The sequence below is a fragment of the Podarcis tiliguerta genome (genome assembly GCF_965153285.1).
Source record: "Podarcis tiliguerta genome assembly, chromosome: 6".
NCBI classification, from domain to species: domain Eukaryota; kingdom Metazoa; phylum Chordata; class Lepidosauria; order Squamata; family Lacertidae; genus Podarcis; species Podarcis tiliguerta.
The window spans coordinates 52,184,428-52,200,690 of record NC_139539.1 but is presented as its reverse complement, the minus strand read 5'-3'; positions in this window follow the sequence as shown (position 1 = coordinate 52,200,690).

Below are 16,263 nucleotides of genomic sequence, written 5' to 3'. Positions count from 1 at the left end.
TTGACGGCTCACATGTTTGCTGAATTTATACTGCGTTTATACCTGATACCCGTTTAAGTCCATTAGTCATGATGACTGATAAATACTATCTCCAGAGTCAGAGGCATCATCAGTTGCTGGGGAAAAGAATGGATGATCACTCTTGCTTGTGGTTTCCCATAGGCATCTGGTTGGCCATTGTGGGAACAGAATGCTGGACTTGACAGGCCTTTCGTCTGATCCTGGTGGGATCTTATGTTCTTATGCAAGCAAATTGTTTTTTAAAAGCAAAGAAGCTCCCCCCACAACCCTCCTAATTTTTATTATACTGAGACAAAGTAGGTGGGTTAAGGACAACTTGAACTGACAGTGTCTATTTCCATTCAGTTTCCCTTATCTGTTTCATTAATGGAGCTGCTATAGTCATGCATTAAATTAGGCCCCCCGCCTCCAATCACTCCCAATCATAATGATGCAAAGTGCTGCATCTCCTCATTAGTATACAGGCTTTGCAATGGGAACGGGAAATTTATTGCTTTCCGATCTGCTTAGTGCATCCCTCTTGCCATATGCCGGACAGAGACCTGCCAGTTATCTTGCCTCGCTGTGCTTATTCTCACGGAAGGACAAAAGCTGCTGTGAACCACCACCAGGCCCTAGGGAGAAATTGCAAGTGATTTCCTGGGTGAATCTAGAATACGAAAGAATTGGCATTATACACTGCTTCTATTCAAGACAAATTGGCTGGCTAATAAAGAGAGGGTAAAAAGAAAATGATAACATTCCATTTTTCGGACAAATAGGAACCGATTCTCAGGACTCTTTCATACAATGCATGAAGCAACAAAATGGGAAGTGCTTGCTTCATGGAGAGCTCAGATGCCTGGACTTGTCCCATACCTGATGCATCTGCGGTGGGTGAGGGCAGGTGCTAGAAATGGGCAAATATGATGCTGGGAGGTTAGAGCATTTTCTATGTTGATTGTCAAAGGCCCTTGCTTCCACCTGTCCCTCTGAGCACCTCAGTTTATGGTAAATTTTTCATTCAGTCCAAGGTGCTGAAAATAAAAGAGGAAGATGTCACCATGAATATCCAGGTAGACTGAACTTCTCAGGAGAGGCTTCTTTAAAGTTCCATGGGTATACTGACTAGTGCTGGCTCCAGGATATTAAGGGCCTTGGAGTACACAGTTTGGGAACTCCTGCTCTAGGCAACTGCAGATCTCCAATATATGCACAGGTAGTGAAAGCATAGCTGTCAAGTGTCCCTTATTTGAAGGGACAGTCCCTTATTCCAGCGCCATGACCCGCTGCTGTCCCTTATTGACGGATGTCCCTTAAATGTCCCTTAAATGATGTCCCTTAAATTTCAAAGGAAGCAGCCAGCCAGGGAGGACGGAGGCTCCAACTGTGTTGCTTGGCTGTGTTGCTCACCCAATAAGAAGTCTAAGAACGACTGGGGGGTGGAGCTTGCATGTCTTGTGTGTGGCTAGTTAAAGCAAGCTGGGGGGGGGGGGGTTGAATGCTGGATGTCATTTTGTTGCACGTGCTGCTGCAAACTTTGCAGTGCAAAGCCAGGCCGGGGAGCCATCTTAAGTTGAGGCTGCATAGGCCTTGTGGTGCATGTGATTCAGATTCTATTCAGTTGAACCTCTGGTTACAAAGTTGGTTGGACAGTGTCCTCGAAGCTACCAGCATGAATTTGACCAGACTGCAGGAGGACAGGAAGACTGGAACAGGTGAGGCTGCTGGTCCCTTATTTTCAAATCTGTAAGTTGACAGCTATGAGCGAAAGTGATGTGTACACAACAGGGGCAGCCCATCACATTTTGCCACCTGAAGTGAAACAGGAAAGAGCCCTGCACCCCCCACTTCTGCCCCATGCCAGAATATTCCCCCTATCACCAAACTCAGCGAGTAATTTCATAGCATTTGTAGAACCTGATAAGTGAAGCAAGATGTACAAGAGTACTCTCTCTCTCTCTCTCTCAACTAGTCTGCTCCCAACTTTCAATGCTTTACTTTTCCCTGTCCTTCTAAAAAATTCTTGCAGATGTGCAGGCATCTGACCTGGTATAACCTAACCCAGTAGTTCCCAAACTCCCCCTCTGCCCCCATGGGCCCCATGTGGACCACAGTTTGGGATTCCCTGGTCCAGACTATGTTCTCATATCAGACTGAGTGGCAAGCTCACCTGCAACACAGCATGGAAGCACTAGTGGAGGAAGAGGAGTGTGGGGGGGAGCACACTGCCCCCGGCAGCGTGATCCCGGTGAGGGGCCATCGTGGCTGCTCCCCCACCAGCGCTGGGTGTCATGCCCCTGCAGGTGACGTGCCACACCTCCAGGACGCCAGCCCCGCCTCTGCCTGCTTTCCGCCCCCCAGTGCCATAATAATAATAATAATAATAATAATAATAATAATAATAATAATAATTTATTTGTACCCCTCCCATCTGGCTGGGTTTCCCTAGCCACTCTGGGCGGCTTCCACAGAGACCAAAAATACACTAAAATGTCACACATTAAAAACTTCCCTGAACAGGGCTGCCTTAAGATGTCTTCTGAATGTTAGGTAGTTGTTTATCGCTTTGACATCTGATGGGAGGGCGTTCCACAGGGTGGGCGCCACTACCGAGAAGGCCGTCTGCCTGGTTCCCTGCAGCTTTGCTTCTCGCAATGAGGGAACCGCCAGAAGGCCCTTGGCACTGGACCTCAGCATCTGGGCTGAATGATGGGGATGGAGATGCTCCTTCAGGTATACTGGGCCGAGGCCATTTAGGGCTTTAAAGGTCAACACCAACACTTTGAACTGTGCTCGGAAACGTACTGGGAGCCAATGTAGGTCTTTCAAGACCGGTGTTATGTGGTCTCGGCGGCCGCCCCCAGTCACCAGTCTAGCTGCCGCATTCTGGATTAGTTGTAGTTTCCAGGTCACCTTCAAAGGTAGCCCCACGTAGAGCGCATTGCAGTAGTCCAAGCGGGAGATAACTAGAGTATGCACCACTCTGGCAAGACAGTCTGCGGGCAGGTAGGGTCTCAGCCTGCGTACCAGGTGGAGTTGGTGGACAGCTGCCCTGTATACAGAATTGACCTGCGCCTCCATGGACAGTTGTGAGTCCAAAATGACTCCCAGGCTGCACACCTGGTCTTTCAGGGGCACATTTACCCCATTCAGAAGCAGGGAGTCCTCCACACCAGCCCGCCCCCTGTCCCCCCCAAAACAGTACTTCTGTCTTGTCAGGATTCAACCTCAATCCATTAGCCGCCATCCATCCTCCAACTGCCTCCAGGCACTCCAGAGCATGAAGCTCCACCACTGCATGGAAGTCAACCAGGGGTCAACTTTAACCACCACTCTCTCATCCTCTGCTCTACCAATTTAACTCCATTTGGCTCCCCTTTGGCTTTCTCCTGCTATGGTTTATGAACTAATGCAATAAATGCTATTCTATTCTATTTTGTTCTATTCTATTCCTTTGGCTCTCAGTGCACACTTTATATTCTGAATTTCTAATTTCACTCATTGATCTCAGGAACAAGGGCATCTAGCCCTCCTGCCCCCCTCCTGCCCCAAACTGCAGGACTTGGACACCACCGGCTTAAGCCTCCCTAACCCTAAACAGGTTGTGCTCTGTTGCCTTTGCATGTGATTGTAATTCTGTTGGTGACTGGTGGGATCCTGGCAGAGCTGACATTTCCACAGCTCCCCAGGGGGTGCCCTGCCATTTGTCAAAGGGGCTTCAATTATCAGTTCATTAAACATGGCCTGAGAATCTGTCTATAGGGACTTGTACGCTATTTCTCAGCAGGGCAAAGTGGTGGCAGCTTATGATTTTCTAATCAGAAAGGCTCTTTGGTCCTGGAGGTCTGCCCTTCTCTTCTCTCCCAGGCCGGGGCAATCCCCCAACGGAATGCTTGTTCCCAGCCCCAATTCCCGCCCCCCCTTGCCTTCATCACTTGCTGTCTGTTCTCAGGACTTGCCATCAATCTGTGTCTCATTGTTTTTCAAAGGTAAGAAGCTCCCTTTAGAGGGCTGTACCCTTCAAAGATAGTCATACTTAGGCAGGTACCCTCACTATACTCTGCAGAAAACATTTTTGTTTTGGCAAGCCTATTTAGACACTTGATTCAGTTGCTTACATGTGTTTTAAAAGTTTTGTCGATATTATCTTTGATGTTAATGATGATGATTTTATGCATCATTGGTTTGTGGATTGCTTTTAATTGGGTTCTGGATTTTAGCCAAGTGTCATCTATAATTACATTTGGACACCGTTGGGAGAAATTTTTGATCAAGCTGTTTATCAAGTTTTGAACTGAATTAAAAATAAGAATAAATACTTGTTGGACTCAATGCAAAAACCTGTTCTGTAGCTCTAACTCCTCACTGCCATCCTGCCTGCAAAAGCATCAGCACATAGATTTGCACATAGTTTCCACTGGTACCTGCAGCTGCTCACTTGGGCTTTGGCCAGCAGCAGAAGGACTAAAGCAGTTATGTGCCTCTGTCTCATTTCTTTCTTGTCTCTCTCTCTGTGTGTTGGTTTCTTTTTTTGATAGAGGCAATCAGACCAGTTGTTGTGGTGCTTTTGCCTGAGTAGCCGGGCCAAATCCCATCCCAGTGTTCTTATGGTAATGCAAGGAGCCCGTTGCCACTGCTAAGCAGATGCTGGGTGGCAAAGAAAGAGCTTGTTTAACAGATACCAAAGGGGAGAGGAAACCTTTTGTTAGGCACTTGCTGGGGTTTTGAGTGCACTTGTAAGGGGAACAACAGCGTGGAACTGGAGCTCGTTGAATGGAAGTGGAGGCGATTAGATTCATGTCACTGCCTTCTGATGGGTTCTTCCCTCCCCCTTCAGCTTCATTATGGAAGTGACTCGGATGTAATGTTTTGACAATCAGCTCTCTGGTCTAAAAAGAAAAAAAAAGGGGGGGGTAAAGGAAGACGATGGCTGCCTTTCAGACATTGATCTGGGTGGCTGCTGGGGAAATTAATGGCTGCTAATGCATCCATGCCACCACCAGCTTTTCTGGGGTATATGTAGAGGAACGGGACATGGGTGGCGCTGGGGGTTAAACCACAGAGCCTAGGACTTGCTGATCAGAAGGTCAGCGATTCGAATCCCTGTGACGGGGTGAGCTCCTGTTGCTCGGTCCCTGCTCCTGCCAACCTAGTAGTTCGAAAGCACGTCAAAGTGTAAGTAGATAAATAGGTACCGCTCCGGCGGGAAGGTATACGGCGTTTCCGTACGCTGCTCTGGTTCGCCAGAAGCGGCTTAGTCATGCTGGCCACATGACCCGGAAGCTGTACACCGGCTCCCTCGGCCAGTAAAGCGAGATGAGCACCGCAACCCCAGAGTTGGCCATGACTGGACCTAATGGTCAGGGGTCCCTTTACCTTTACTATGTGGAGGAACAGATCTCAGAACCTTCATGGCTGAAACCTGACAGGACAGGCCTGTTTAGCAGACGCCTGGTGTCAAATGCAGAAATCCGGAACTTTCTCCTTACTTGTCTTTCAAAAATCAGGCTTTTAGTTCTCATCAGGATTAGCAGTAGGTGGAGCTTGAAAACTTACAAACCTTAACCAATTTAGAGGTTTTGCAGACCACCCCTCTGAATGCAATTATCACTGTTGACACTCAAATATCCTCAGTCCTCCTCAGACAATGCTAGTGCCGCTGCATTCCTGAACTTCCATAATGGAAAGTGATGGAGGAATGGTAGTGTCACTGCCAGGGGTACCTTTTGTGAAAGAATACCTTTAAAACAGGTTGAATTGGGCTGGTTGGGTTTGGGATGCAGAGTTTCACTGAATCTGGTGTGTATCCCTATGACATGCTGCCTTGTCTTATGCCAGACAACCAGAGACATGGGCGTAATCCAAGTATGGGGAATCTGCGGACCTTCAGATATCGCTAGGATCCAGTTCCCATCAGCCCAAGCCGGTATCCACAATAGTCGGGGGGATGGGAGTTGTAGCCCCCAAACATCTGTGCTGGGCCATAGGTTCCTCCTTCCTGGCATAGTCAAAGGGACTTAAAGAAACTAAAAGAAGACACCAGAAAATAATCCAGTTTTTCAAAATGGGGGAGAGTAGTCATGGGGGAGACGAGGGCCATTCTACAAGTTCTTACCAGGCATAGAGAAATTATTCAGGCTGCATGTCTATGATCGACCAAACCAGGGAACAGAGACCCAAGACAGGCACACCATCTAGCTGCCTTTGTGCCACCAGGTTGGTTCTGGATAGGTGCTGCTCCATATTTCTTTAGTGCCACATGATTCCAGCTTTCTGCCAAACATGTAGAAACTATTTAACATTATTTTGCTAAACTAAGGAAGCGAAGAGTGTTTGCTTTATTCCCAACAATTCCTCTTTGGCTTCCACCTGCAACGTGAACAAAATAAAGCAGGAATGGGGATGTGAGGGAGAGGATAAATTAAGTTTCCTCACCTGTTTAATTTTCAGAGATCCAAGGAGGACAGAGCTGGCTTGAATGATGTTGTTTCTCCAATGGTAATGGTTTGAACTACAGTCTACCCTCCCATTTATGTCTCTCATTTTCTCTGCCACATGGTGGCCTCATTGAGCAAGAGAAAGGGAACACTCTAGTGGTGGTGAATCTTTTAGAGATCGAGTGCCCAAACTGCAACCCAAAACCCACTTATTTATCGCAAAGTGCCAACATGGCAATTTAATATGGGCTAATAATGATTGTCTGCATGCACACATACAGATAAATAGAAATAAATAAACCCAGCCAGTTGGGTGGGGTAAAAATAATAATAATTATGATTATGATTGTTATGGTTGTTATGATGATGATGATGATTTGCTGCTTGATGAGAGTTTGCCTAAGAGCCCCATGAATGCTAACATTGAGTTTCGTGATGAAGGAAAGGCAGGCTATTGGTGCAGGCAGGGGCAGCCAGATGTTGCTGGACTCCCAACCCCACCAGCATGGCCAATAGGCAGAGGTATTATAATCCAGTAGCACCTGCAGAGTACCATGTTGGCTACCCCTATATTAAAGGATAATATCAGCCGAAAGAGGGCCCGGTTTCCCCTCAGTGTGAGGGAAGGCAGCTCAGATCAGCAGCGTTATTGTCTGAGATTATAGTGCGATATTGGCGGTGCCTTGAAATCAGCTGCCTTGCTCTCCCTCGTGTGAGGAGCGATATATTGCTGTGCATTGCCAGGTCAAAATCATTATCGCGGTGTGATTTCAAAACTGATTTTGGCCAATATATTGAAAAATTGCCTAGCACCAAAACAGACCATAAAATTTGTGATATTACCATGCCAAAATGACAAAAATTTAGTTAGAGGGAGGCAAGAGATGAGAACCCCTTGGAGTGTCCAGACCCCTAACTGGGAACCACTGCCCTAGACAAACGAATACAGAATAAGGCTATCAATAGCTACTAGTCAATATAGATATGTTTTGCTTCCCCAGTCAGAGGCAGTATGTTTCTCAATGCCAGTCACTGGAGTGTTGCTGTGCCCAGGACCTGCTTGTGGGCTTCCCAGGGGCACCTGGCTGTTCACTGTGAGATGCTGGACTAGTTGGGCCATTGACCTGATCTAGTAGGGCTGTTCTTAATCACTGGTTGAGTGACTGAGCAAGGAGCAATTTTGGCACTGGAAGCTTTGAGTAACATGTCACTCTATTAGGGGTTCTGTGTGTCCCGCTTTAGAAACAACCAAACTACACTGGATGTGTTTGTAGTAGGCAGATGTTCATTTCGGAAACTGGTGATGGGAGCCGAGTCCTCATCTGCCTAGGGTGTGAAAGAATCATCAGAAATGAACATGGCTTATAGAAGTCAGTGGAGGGAAGTCCATCAGTAAGGGATGAGAAGAAACAGCAGTGAATCATTAGGCTATGCCAGTTTGATTCTTTGCCTGGCTGCCTCTCTGTGTCCCAGCCATGTCCACATCATCCCTCTGTGCTGTCAGCCCCCAGCAGCCTCTCTTAATGCAAGCCGGTTGCTAAGAACACTGGTCCACCATCTCCAGCAGAAGCACAGGCATGCATTTCCTTCCCCACTGTTTCGCTTGGCGGTGTTAAATCTCAATAATTATTTTCTATCCCAAATTCAAATAAATACGAGCTAACTCTTATTTATTTGGATGGGGAGTACAATATAATTAAGGGATTTGACACAATCATGTGTGAAGGGAATACATGCCATCCAAAAATGAAGACAGCGGGTCCAAGGGGAAAGGAGTCCAATGTCAGACCACTTCCTGCAATACTTGTTCAATTCGCTCTACTCATTTGTCTTCAGCTTTTCTTTTTTTATAATTTTTTATTTAATTTTTAAAAATATAAACATAGAACAAAAATCAATTCAAGATCCAAATATTGAGATTACTCATAATCTTCTGACTTCCCCCATCCTTTCCATGGATCCTAGTGACAATATTTACAACTGCATATCCAGGATTTATCCTTCAAAATTATTCATAAAAGTAAAGGTACCCCTGCCCATACGGGCCAGTCTTGACAGACTCTAGGGTTGTGCGCCCATCTCACTCAAAGAGGCCGGGGGCCAGCGCTGTCCGAAGACACTTCCGGGTCACGTGACCAGCGTGACATCGCTGCTCTGGCGAGCCAGAGCCGCACACGGAAACGCCGTTTACCTTCCCGCTAGTAAGCGGTCCCTATTTATCTACTTGCACCCGGGGGTGCTTTCGAACTGCTAGGTTGGCAGGCGCTGGGACCGAACAGCGGGAGCGCACCCCGCTGCGGGGATTCGAACCGCCGACCTTTCGATCGGCAAGCCCTAGGCACTGAGGCTTTAACCCACAGCGTCACCCGCGTCCCCGCAAAAATTATTCATACTTTACAAGTGTGATCTGTGGGTTAAACCACAGAGCATAGGACCTGCCAATCGAAAGGTCGGCGGTTCGAATCCCTGCGGCGGGGTGAGCTCCCGTCGTTCGGTCCCAGCTCCTGCCCACCTGGCAGTTTGAAAGCACCCCTAAGTGCAAGTAGATAAATAGGGACCGCTTTCTAGCGGGAAGGTAAACGGCATTTCCGTGTGTGGCGCTGGTGCTGGCTCGCCAGATGCAGCTTAGTCACGCTGGCCACGTGACCTGGAAGTGTCTACGGACAGCGCTGGCCCCGGCCTCTTAAGTGAGATGGGCGCACAACCCTAGAGTCGGACACGACTGGCCCTGACGGGCAGGGGTACCTTTACCTTTACCTTTACCTTTAATGTTTTAACCTGCTTATAATAGTCTTGTAAATAAATTGCAAACTTTCCCCATTCTTTTTTTTTATAGTTATTGTCCTCTTGATTTCTGAGCTTCCCAGTTATGGTTTGCCAGTCTTCTTCGGTCGGGGTCGTTTCTTCCTTCCATCTCTAGGCTAGTAGGATCCATGCGGCTGTTGTTGTGCACATAAATAGTCTTTTCTGGTCCTTTGGTATCTTGGTACCTGTAATTCCTAATAAGACCGGTTTTTAAAGAAAAGTTATTTTAAACATTCTTTCCAATTCATTATATACAATCTTCCAATTTTGTAAAATTACTTTACACGTCCACCACATATGGTAAAAGGTACCCTCCTTTTCTTTACATTTCCAGCAGGTATTTGAACTCGTTCTATACATTTTTGCTAACTTAACTGGAGTCAAATACCACCGATACATCATTTTCATATAATTTTCTTTCAGTGAACAAAATGCTGTGAATTTCAAATCTGTTTTCCATAGCCTCTCCCAATGTGAGTTGTCTTCAGCTTTGACCTTACCTTCCAGTAACCCATTATCATGGTCAACAGGATGCTCTAAACCTGAATTTCCTGCCTCTAGGCTGGACTAGATGGTCTACAACCCTGCCTCTGGCTCTGTGATTAAGCCAGCACCATATATAAAAGCCTAGAAACCTTTTGCAAAGACAGAACACTATGAATGTATAGGCTTCAACCAAAGACATCATAAAATCTCATAAAGCATTACTTTGGAGTCCAGACATCTCCTTTGAAAGGCATAGACTTGGCCGGCCCCTCGCTGTTCCACCTTCCTTGAGCATCACCTACTAGTGGCAATCAGTAGACTCACAGACCCTCCCTCTTTTTGGATCTCAGCTCTCTGGCAGAGACTAGCCACTGCTATTGGAAAGATTCCTAGAAGAAAGAAGAAGCGTTCAGTGTTAAATCAGCCTGCTATCGCACAAGTCATGTTGAAACAAGTTTTCCGAGAGGGCAATGATGCTACTAGTTCCCAGCCTTGTCACTGTGGACCACTGCAGGATAAAGTACAGCAACCTAATCTACAAGCACATTAGAATGTGAAAAAAACAATAATCCTGCAAAGGAAACACATTATCTGGCCTTGTTACTTCACAAAGTAATTTGAATTAATTTTTCCCTAGAGTGGTTAGGGACCACTGCTGCCGGCCCTGTCTTTTCTCTTTGGCTAATGAAGCTTTACCAGTGACTGTGAGTGAATTTCTATTAAGACCTCATTTTAGAGGTTATTATGGGGCAAAACAATTCCTGCTCCTGGGAAAGATGCCTATGAATTTGTAATTGTAAGTCCATGTCTGGTAGGGATTAGCATTTGAAAGGAAGAGAATTTGTGTGTGAACCCAGTTGGGGTAAGAGAAGATAATTTCAGTTAGCAGCAGCAGCGGAATAAAGCATCATAATATTTGATTATAGTTTATCCATTTAATTTCCCCTTGCACAGACCTCCAACTTTGTACCTTGAACTGTGCAAATCAACAAGTGTACACTCTTTCACACATATGCTTTGACATGTTTGAAGAAAGCTTGTAGCTGTGTTTAGATTTTGGGTAAAGTTCTGGATGAAGATGCAAAGGTATTGTGGTGACTGAGAATTTATTGGGACGGTGCCTGGGTTCATATCTACATCTTGGACAGCAGGAGTTGCCTGCCATCTCTATTCCAACTCAGATGGAATGGGATAAACCAATAGGAGCAGTTCTACAGTACAGCTGCATGAGCAGAGATGGCTGCTCAACTCTCCTTGCAAATGCAGAAACTGCAGTTCTGCCCTTGTTGTGCTTTGGTTGAAATGCCAGTCGGTAAGTGGCATAGATAGGGATGCGGGTGGCGCTGTGGTCTAAACCACAGAGCCTAGAGCTTGCTGATGGGAAGGTTGGCAGTTCAAATCCCCGTGACGGGGTGAGCTCCCGTTGTTCAATCCCAGCTCCTGCCCACCTAGCAGTTCAAAAGCACGTCAAGAGCAAGTAGATAAATAGGTACCACTCCGGCAGGAAGGTAAACGGCATTTCCGTGTGCTGCTCTGGCTCGCCAGAAGCGGCTTAGTCATGCTGGCCACATGACCCGGAAGCTGTCTGCGGACAAACGCCGGTTCCCTCAGTCTATAGAGCGAGATGAGTGTGCAACCCCAGAGTCGTCCGCGACTGGACCTAATGGTCAGGGGTACCTTTACCCTTTATGGATGGCATGTCACCATGTCGGCCATACAAAAACTCAGCCTTCAGCCTGAAATATAGAGATCACAGAATGGATTGGAAAGGAGACCACCAGTGTAGCCATGTGAACTGATCTTTGCACAGCTTTCAAATCTGGGTTGGACAAGTTGCAACCATGTGCAGATCAAGTCCCCTCCCCACCCCCCGGATGTGGGCAGGTGGCTTTTTATATGCTATCACACCAAACCTTCTGACAGGCAGCCCTAGATGGCATTGTACAAGTTTACTCTGCCCATTCCCCAGCTTGAGGCTTGTTTGAGGCAGTACTGACCACGGGTTTTCTCTGCTGCTGTTTTCACAACAGTGCCAACGCAGAGTGTCACAGGCAGCAGATTGTCTTTGCTACTCCCTCCCATTTGCAAATGATAAAACTAATATCAATATAGGAAGCCAACATTTCTCTCCTTTTTCTCCTCCTGTGTGCCCTCTCTTTCTCTGCAGTGGCCCTGTGTTCTTCCTCAATGCTTCAGCCCCGCATCTGCCACATAAGCTCAGGGTGTTCTGGAGCTTCCTCTGTTAGTAGAAGATTATAGACACCAAGGGGACGCGGGTGGCGCTGTGGGTTAAAGCCTCAGCGCCTAGGGCTTGCCGATCGAAAGGTCGGCGGTTCGAATCCCAGCGGCGGGGTGCGCTCCCGTTGTTCGGTCCCAGCGCCTGCCAACCTAGCAGTTCGAAAGCACTCTCGGGTGCAAGTAGATAAATAGGGACCGCTTACTAGCGGGAAGGTAAACGGCGTTTCCGTGTGCAGCTCTGGCTCGCCAGAGCAGCGATGTCACGCTGGCCACGTGACCCGGAAGTGTCTTCGGACAGCGCTGGCCCCCGGCCTCTTTGAGTGAGATGGGCGCACAACCCTAGAGTCTGTCAAGACTGGCCCGTACGGGCAGGGGTACCTTTACCTTTTTATAGACACCAAGATGGAGAAACTGGGCACTCAGTTGTGTCCACTTACTTGCTCTCTGCAATACTTATTACAGTTTAAAACCCCCCAACACATTTCTTTGGGAGCTTTATAGTTTGTGCGTGTGTGTTTGTGTGTGTCTTAAAATGGCATTCCTGTTCGTTTAAACTTTGCTTTATTTTATTGCATTAAATCATTAAAAAAAGGCAGTAAGGCCCACTGGAGTGAATGATATGCTGATTACATGTTAAAGCAGCACTTGGCCTTAAAATCCCTGCAAATACATGTTTAAATAAAAATAAAGCTTTTACATTTCAGTGTATCCTCTGAGTGTGATGTATGGTCGCCTAGCTATCGAAAGTACTATGCAATGTCTTATGGCAACTGTCATGTGATGCTGTCAACCATGTGGCAGCTGAGGTTGGAGGTCAGCACATGTGCAATGGAGAACAATGCAAGGCCAGAGAGGCCCTTAGGCTCACGTTCGAAGTAATCTCACACTGCCATTTTAAAGGACCCCTTTCTCCCCTGCTTTGTCTCAAAGATGTCCCCACATGCAGGTTTTTGAAAGGCAAAAAGGCTAATTGCAGGTGGTCAGCTCTGCTGCCCAGTGGACACCAAGCAGAATGAATAATTGACTATTTCATTGTCCCTAATCTTCATGCTGCATCGAACTGGCAGTAAGATGGGAGCATATTTCTGGCTGAAAGCTGCACTCGCTGATAAGTTGCCAGGCTGATAGCACTGGAAGTCACATGAAAGTGATAATCTGTCATGGAAGCTGACCCACAGGAGAATTTTCTGCCCTTCTTCCACCATCTAGAAGTGACCTCAGATGAAATGGGTGATCTGCCTTTAATTGTAACAAGATGCTTGGTAGGTTCCCCCCTGCTTCTATCTCTGTGGCATTTCTGCTCATAAAAATCGCTTACAGATCTGCCAAGAAATGGCTAAGCCCATTTTCACAGAGAAAACTGTTTAACCACAGGTCACGTTCTGAAGTGACTATAATTTGATTCCTCTTGAGCTGCCTGAGCCTCAAAGGTTTGGAAAGCAAAAAAAGACCATCTCGGTGCTCAAGATGATCCTCACCATGCTGGTTTAGTATGAAACTGGAATGTCATAGAAAGCTGTTTCTACTGAGTCAGACCCATTGGCCAATCTACCACACTGACTGGCAGTAGCTCTTCATAATTTCAGAGAAGGTTCTCTTCCAGCCTTACCTGGAGATGATAGGGATTGAACCTGGGATCTTCTGCATGTAAGGCAGATGCCCTACTTCTGAGCTACCACCTTTCTCAACCATTGACACTCTCAATTTCAGGAACGTGGCCCCCCTGAGCGCAGCGGAGGAGTCAGCCTCAGAAATTGAGCTAAGCGAGCAAGGGGCTGTCTGTCTGAGTTTAGAGAGGACAGCCTGGCTCCCCTCCTTCCCAGGGAGCATACTCTTAGCTCCCAAGGAGAGGAAGAGCTGGAAGTTGGCCAGAGAGTTGCCAGGCAACCAGCAGATAAGCCAGAGTCTGAGGCTGTGTCTTCTGGGAGTGGGAAGGAGGCAGGCCAGCCATTCGGTCCCCATACTAGGAGATTGGAGAAGCTCAGAGAACAATGGAAGGGAAGGAGAAGAAAGGTGGGATTTTGGCGTTCTTCCTGTTGGGGGAGGGATGATGTGTCAGACTGATCAACTACTGTTAATGTGAGCAGGTGGGAAGCCGTGCTCTGGATATGTTTTTCTTGTAAATAAACTTACATAAAACTGACAGAGAGTCGTTGCTTCTTATCAGGCAGCTTGTCTGCCAGAGATCATTATACTCAATATCCATTGACACGCTACCAGGTTAACAGTCTAGGGGGTGACATGATTGTATACAGTATCTGTGTACTTGCTGATGCGGACTGGCTATTAATATTTTTCATTTACTTATTTATTATCTCACCCTTCCCACTCACGTTATCCTCACAACGACCCTGTGAGGCAGGTAAGACTGAAGGATAATGAGTGGGCCCAGTGAGCACCACGGCTGGGAGGGGATTTGAATCTGGGCACCCCCAGTCTTAGCTTAACACTCTAGGGATCACCGTTTTCTGCTTTTTATTTGCTCCAGTTTTGGATTTACAATTTGAATGGTACACTGAACTGTATGAAGTTGCACACTTTAAAAAGTCAGGCACTGTAGCTCAAACAGGCCCTGTGGCCACATTTTCTGCCCTAGAATTCTTCAAATTCCAGATGTATATGGTCTGATTGTGATTACGCAGGATCCAAAACAGGCCCACATTTTGATCAAAGCAGTCACTAGTGCTGGGGGAGATGCCTTACTCTCCCCTCCATGACATTTAACTGATATACACCCCTTCCAAAGCACTGGCCTGTGCTGTTTCATCAATGGAGCTAATACATCTTTCAGGAAAGGGGGATTTAGATCAGGAACACTCAGGAGACTGAGGAAATACAATAGCTATCTTCAGATATCCCAAGGGCTGTCATAACGACGATGCAGCAACCTTGTATTTTCCTGCTCTGGAGGGTGGAACTCAAACCAATGGATTTGAGTTACAAGAAAGGAGATTCTGACTAAACATCAGGAAAAACTCTGGCGGGAAGAGCTGTTCAACAGTGGAATGGTTTTCCTTGGGAGACTGTGGACTCTCCTTCAATGGAGGTTTTTAAGCAGAGGTTGAATGGCCACATGTCATGCATGTTTTAGGTTTTTTTTTTTTTGTATTGCAGGGGGTTGGACTAGATGACTCTCGGAATCCCTTCCAACTCTACAATTGTATCATCACGAACCTCTTGTGACACCCATTTCTATCATTATTCTACACACCAGAACTGATCCTTGTCACCAAGAGCAGGTTCCATGGCCCAGCTGACTTGGTGCATGAAAACACCCTTTGATCTGTTTATTTAGCAACAGTTTTGCATGCAAATGTGAGCTGCAGTAAGTGACTTGGCTCCAATACAATTAAAGATGTGATTAAACCCTCACTGAAAATGTTTTACTCAGAAAGCAAGTCTCACTGAGTCCAGTAGAGGTTGCCCCCAATTAAGTATGCATAATCTTCTGCATGTTTACCCAGAAGAAAGTCTGACATAGATCAATCAGGGTTGTCACCAGAGTAAACATGTATGCAGGCATCCACAGCAAATATTCGGGTGTGTGTGTGTGTGTTTCCAGGGGGGTGCAAAATAAAATACTGAATGGGGTAGCAGGCTAATTTCTCTCAAAAATTTGTAAGAATAGTGTCTGTACATATCACAGGCTCTACAAATGCTGGAAACTTACTCTTTTTATGAAATGAAACCTGGGAATCTGGGGATCATGATATATTGGGGGGGGGGGGCAACTTCCCTCTTCCATTAGTCACACAACTAAACTTTAGCTTGAATGGTGCCAACATGTTTGAATCTTAACATTAGTTCTGAGATTTCTTTTTGTTTTAAATCCCCACTGGCAACAGGTAAATCCTTGAGCTGCTGGAACCACGCCTAGTACTGTAAACGCCAACCAAATTTTTAGGTTTAAACTAAACCTAAATATAATCATGGTCGCCCCCCCCCCCCCCGCCAGCAGAATATAAGGAAGCTTCCAGTGAAGCTCTGTGACATATTCTTGATCCTTGTACATTCACGTTTCCAGAGGAGTAAGATGGCAGTTCCCATGCAAACCCAACAGCCTTGTTTTCATCTGAGAAATGGATGAGATGGATCCTGACACAGAGAGGAAGACATTTCTTTAAGGTGGAAGAGAATTCTCTAAAGTAGGGGTTCCCGAACTCTGGTCCAAACATGTCAGTGAAGAACACTTACAATTTGAAATCTATACAGTTCCATGGAAATCAAACTGTAATACAATAAAACAAAATATAAAAATAAAAATAAAAGAAGCAATAGAAATACAATTTCAAGT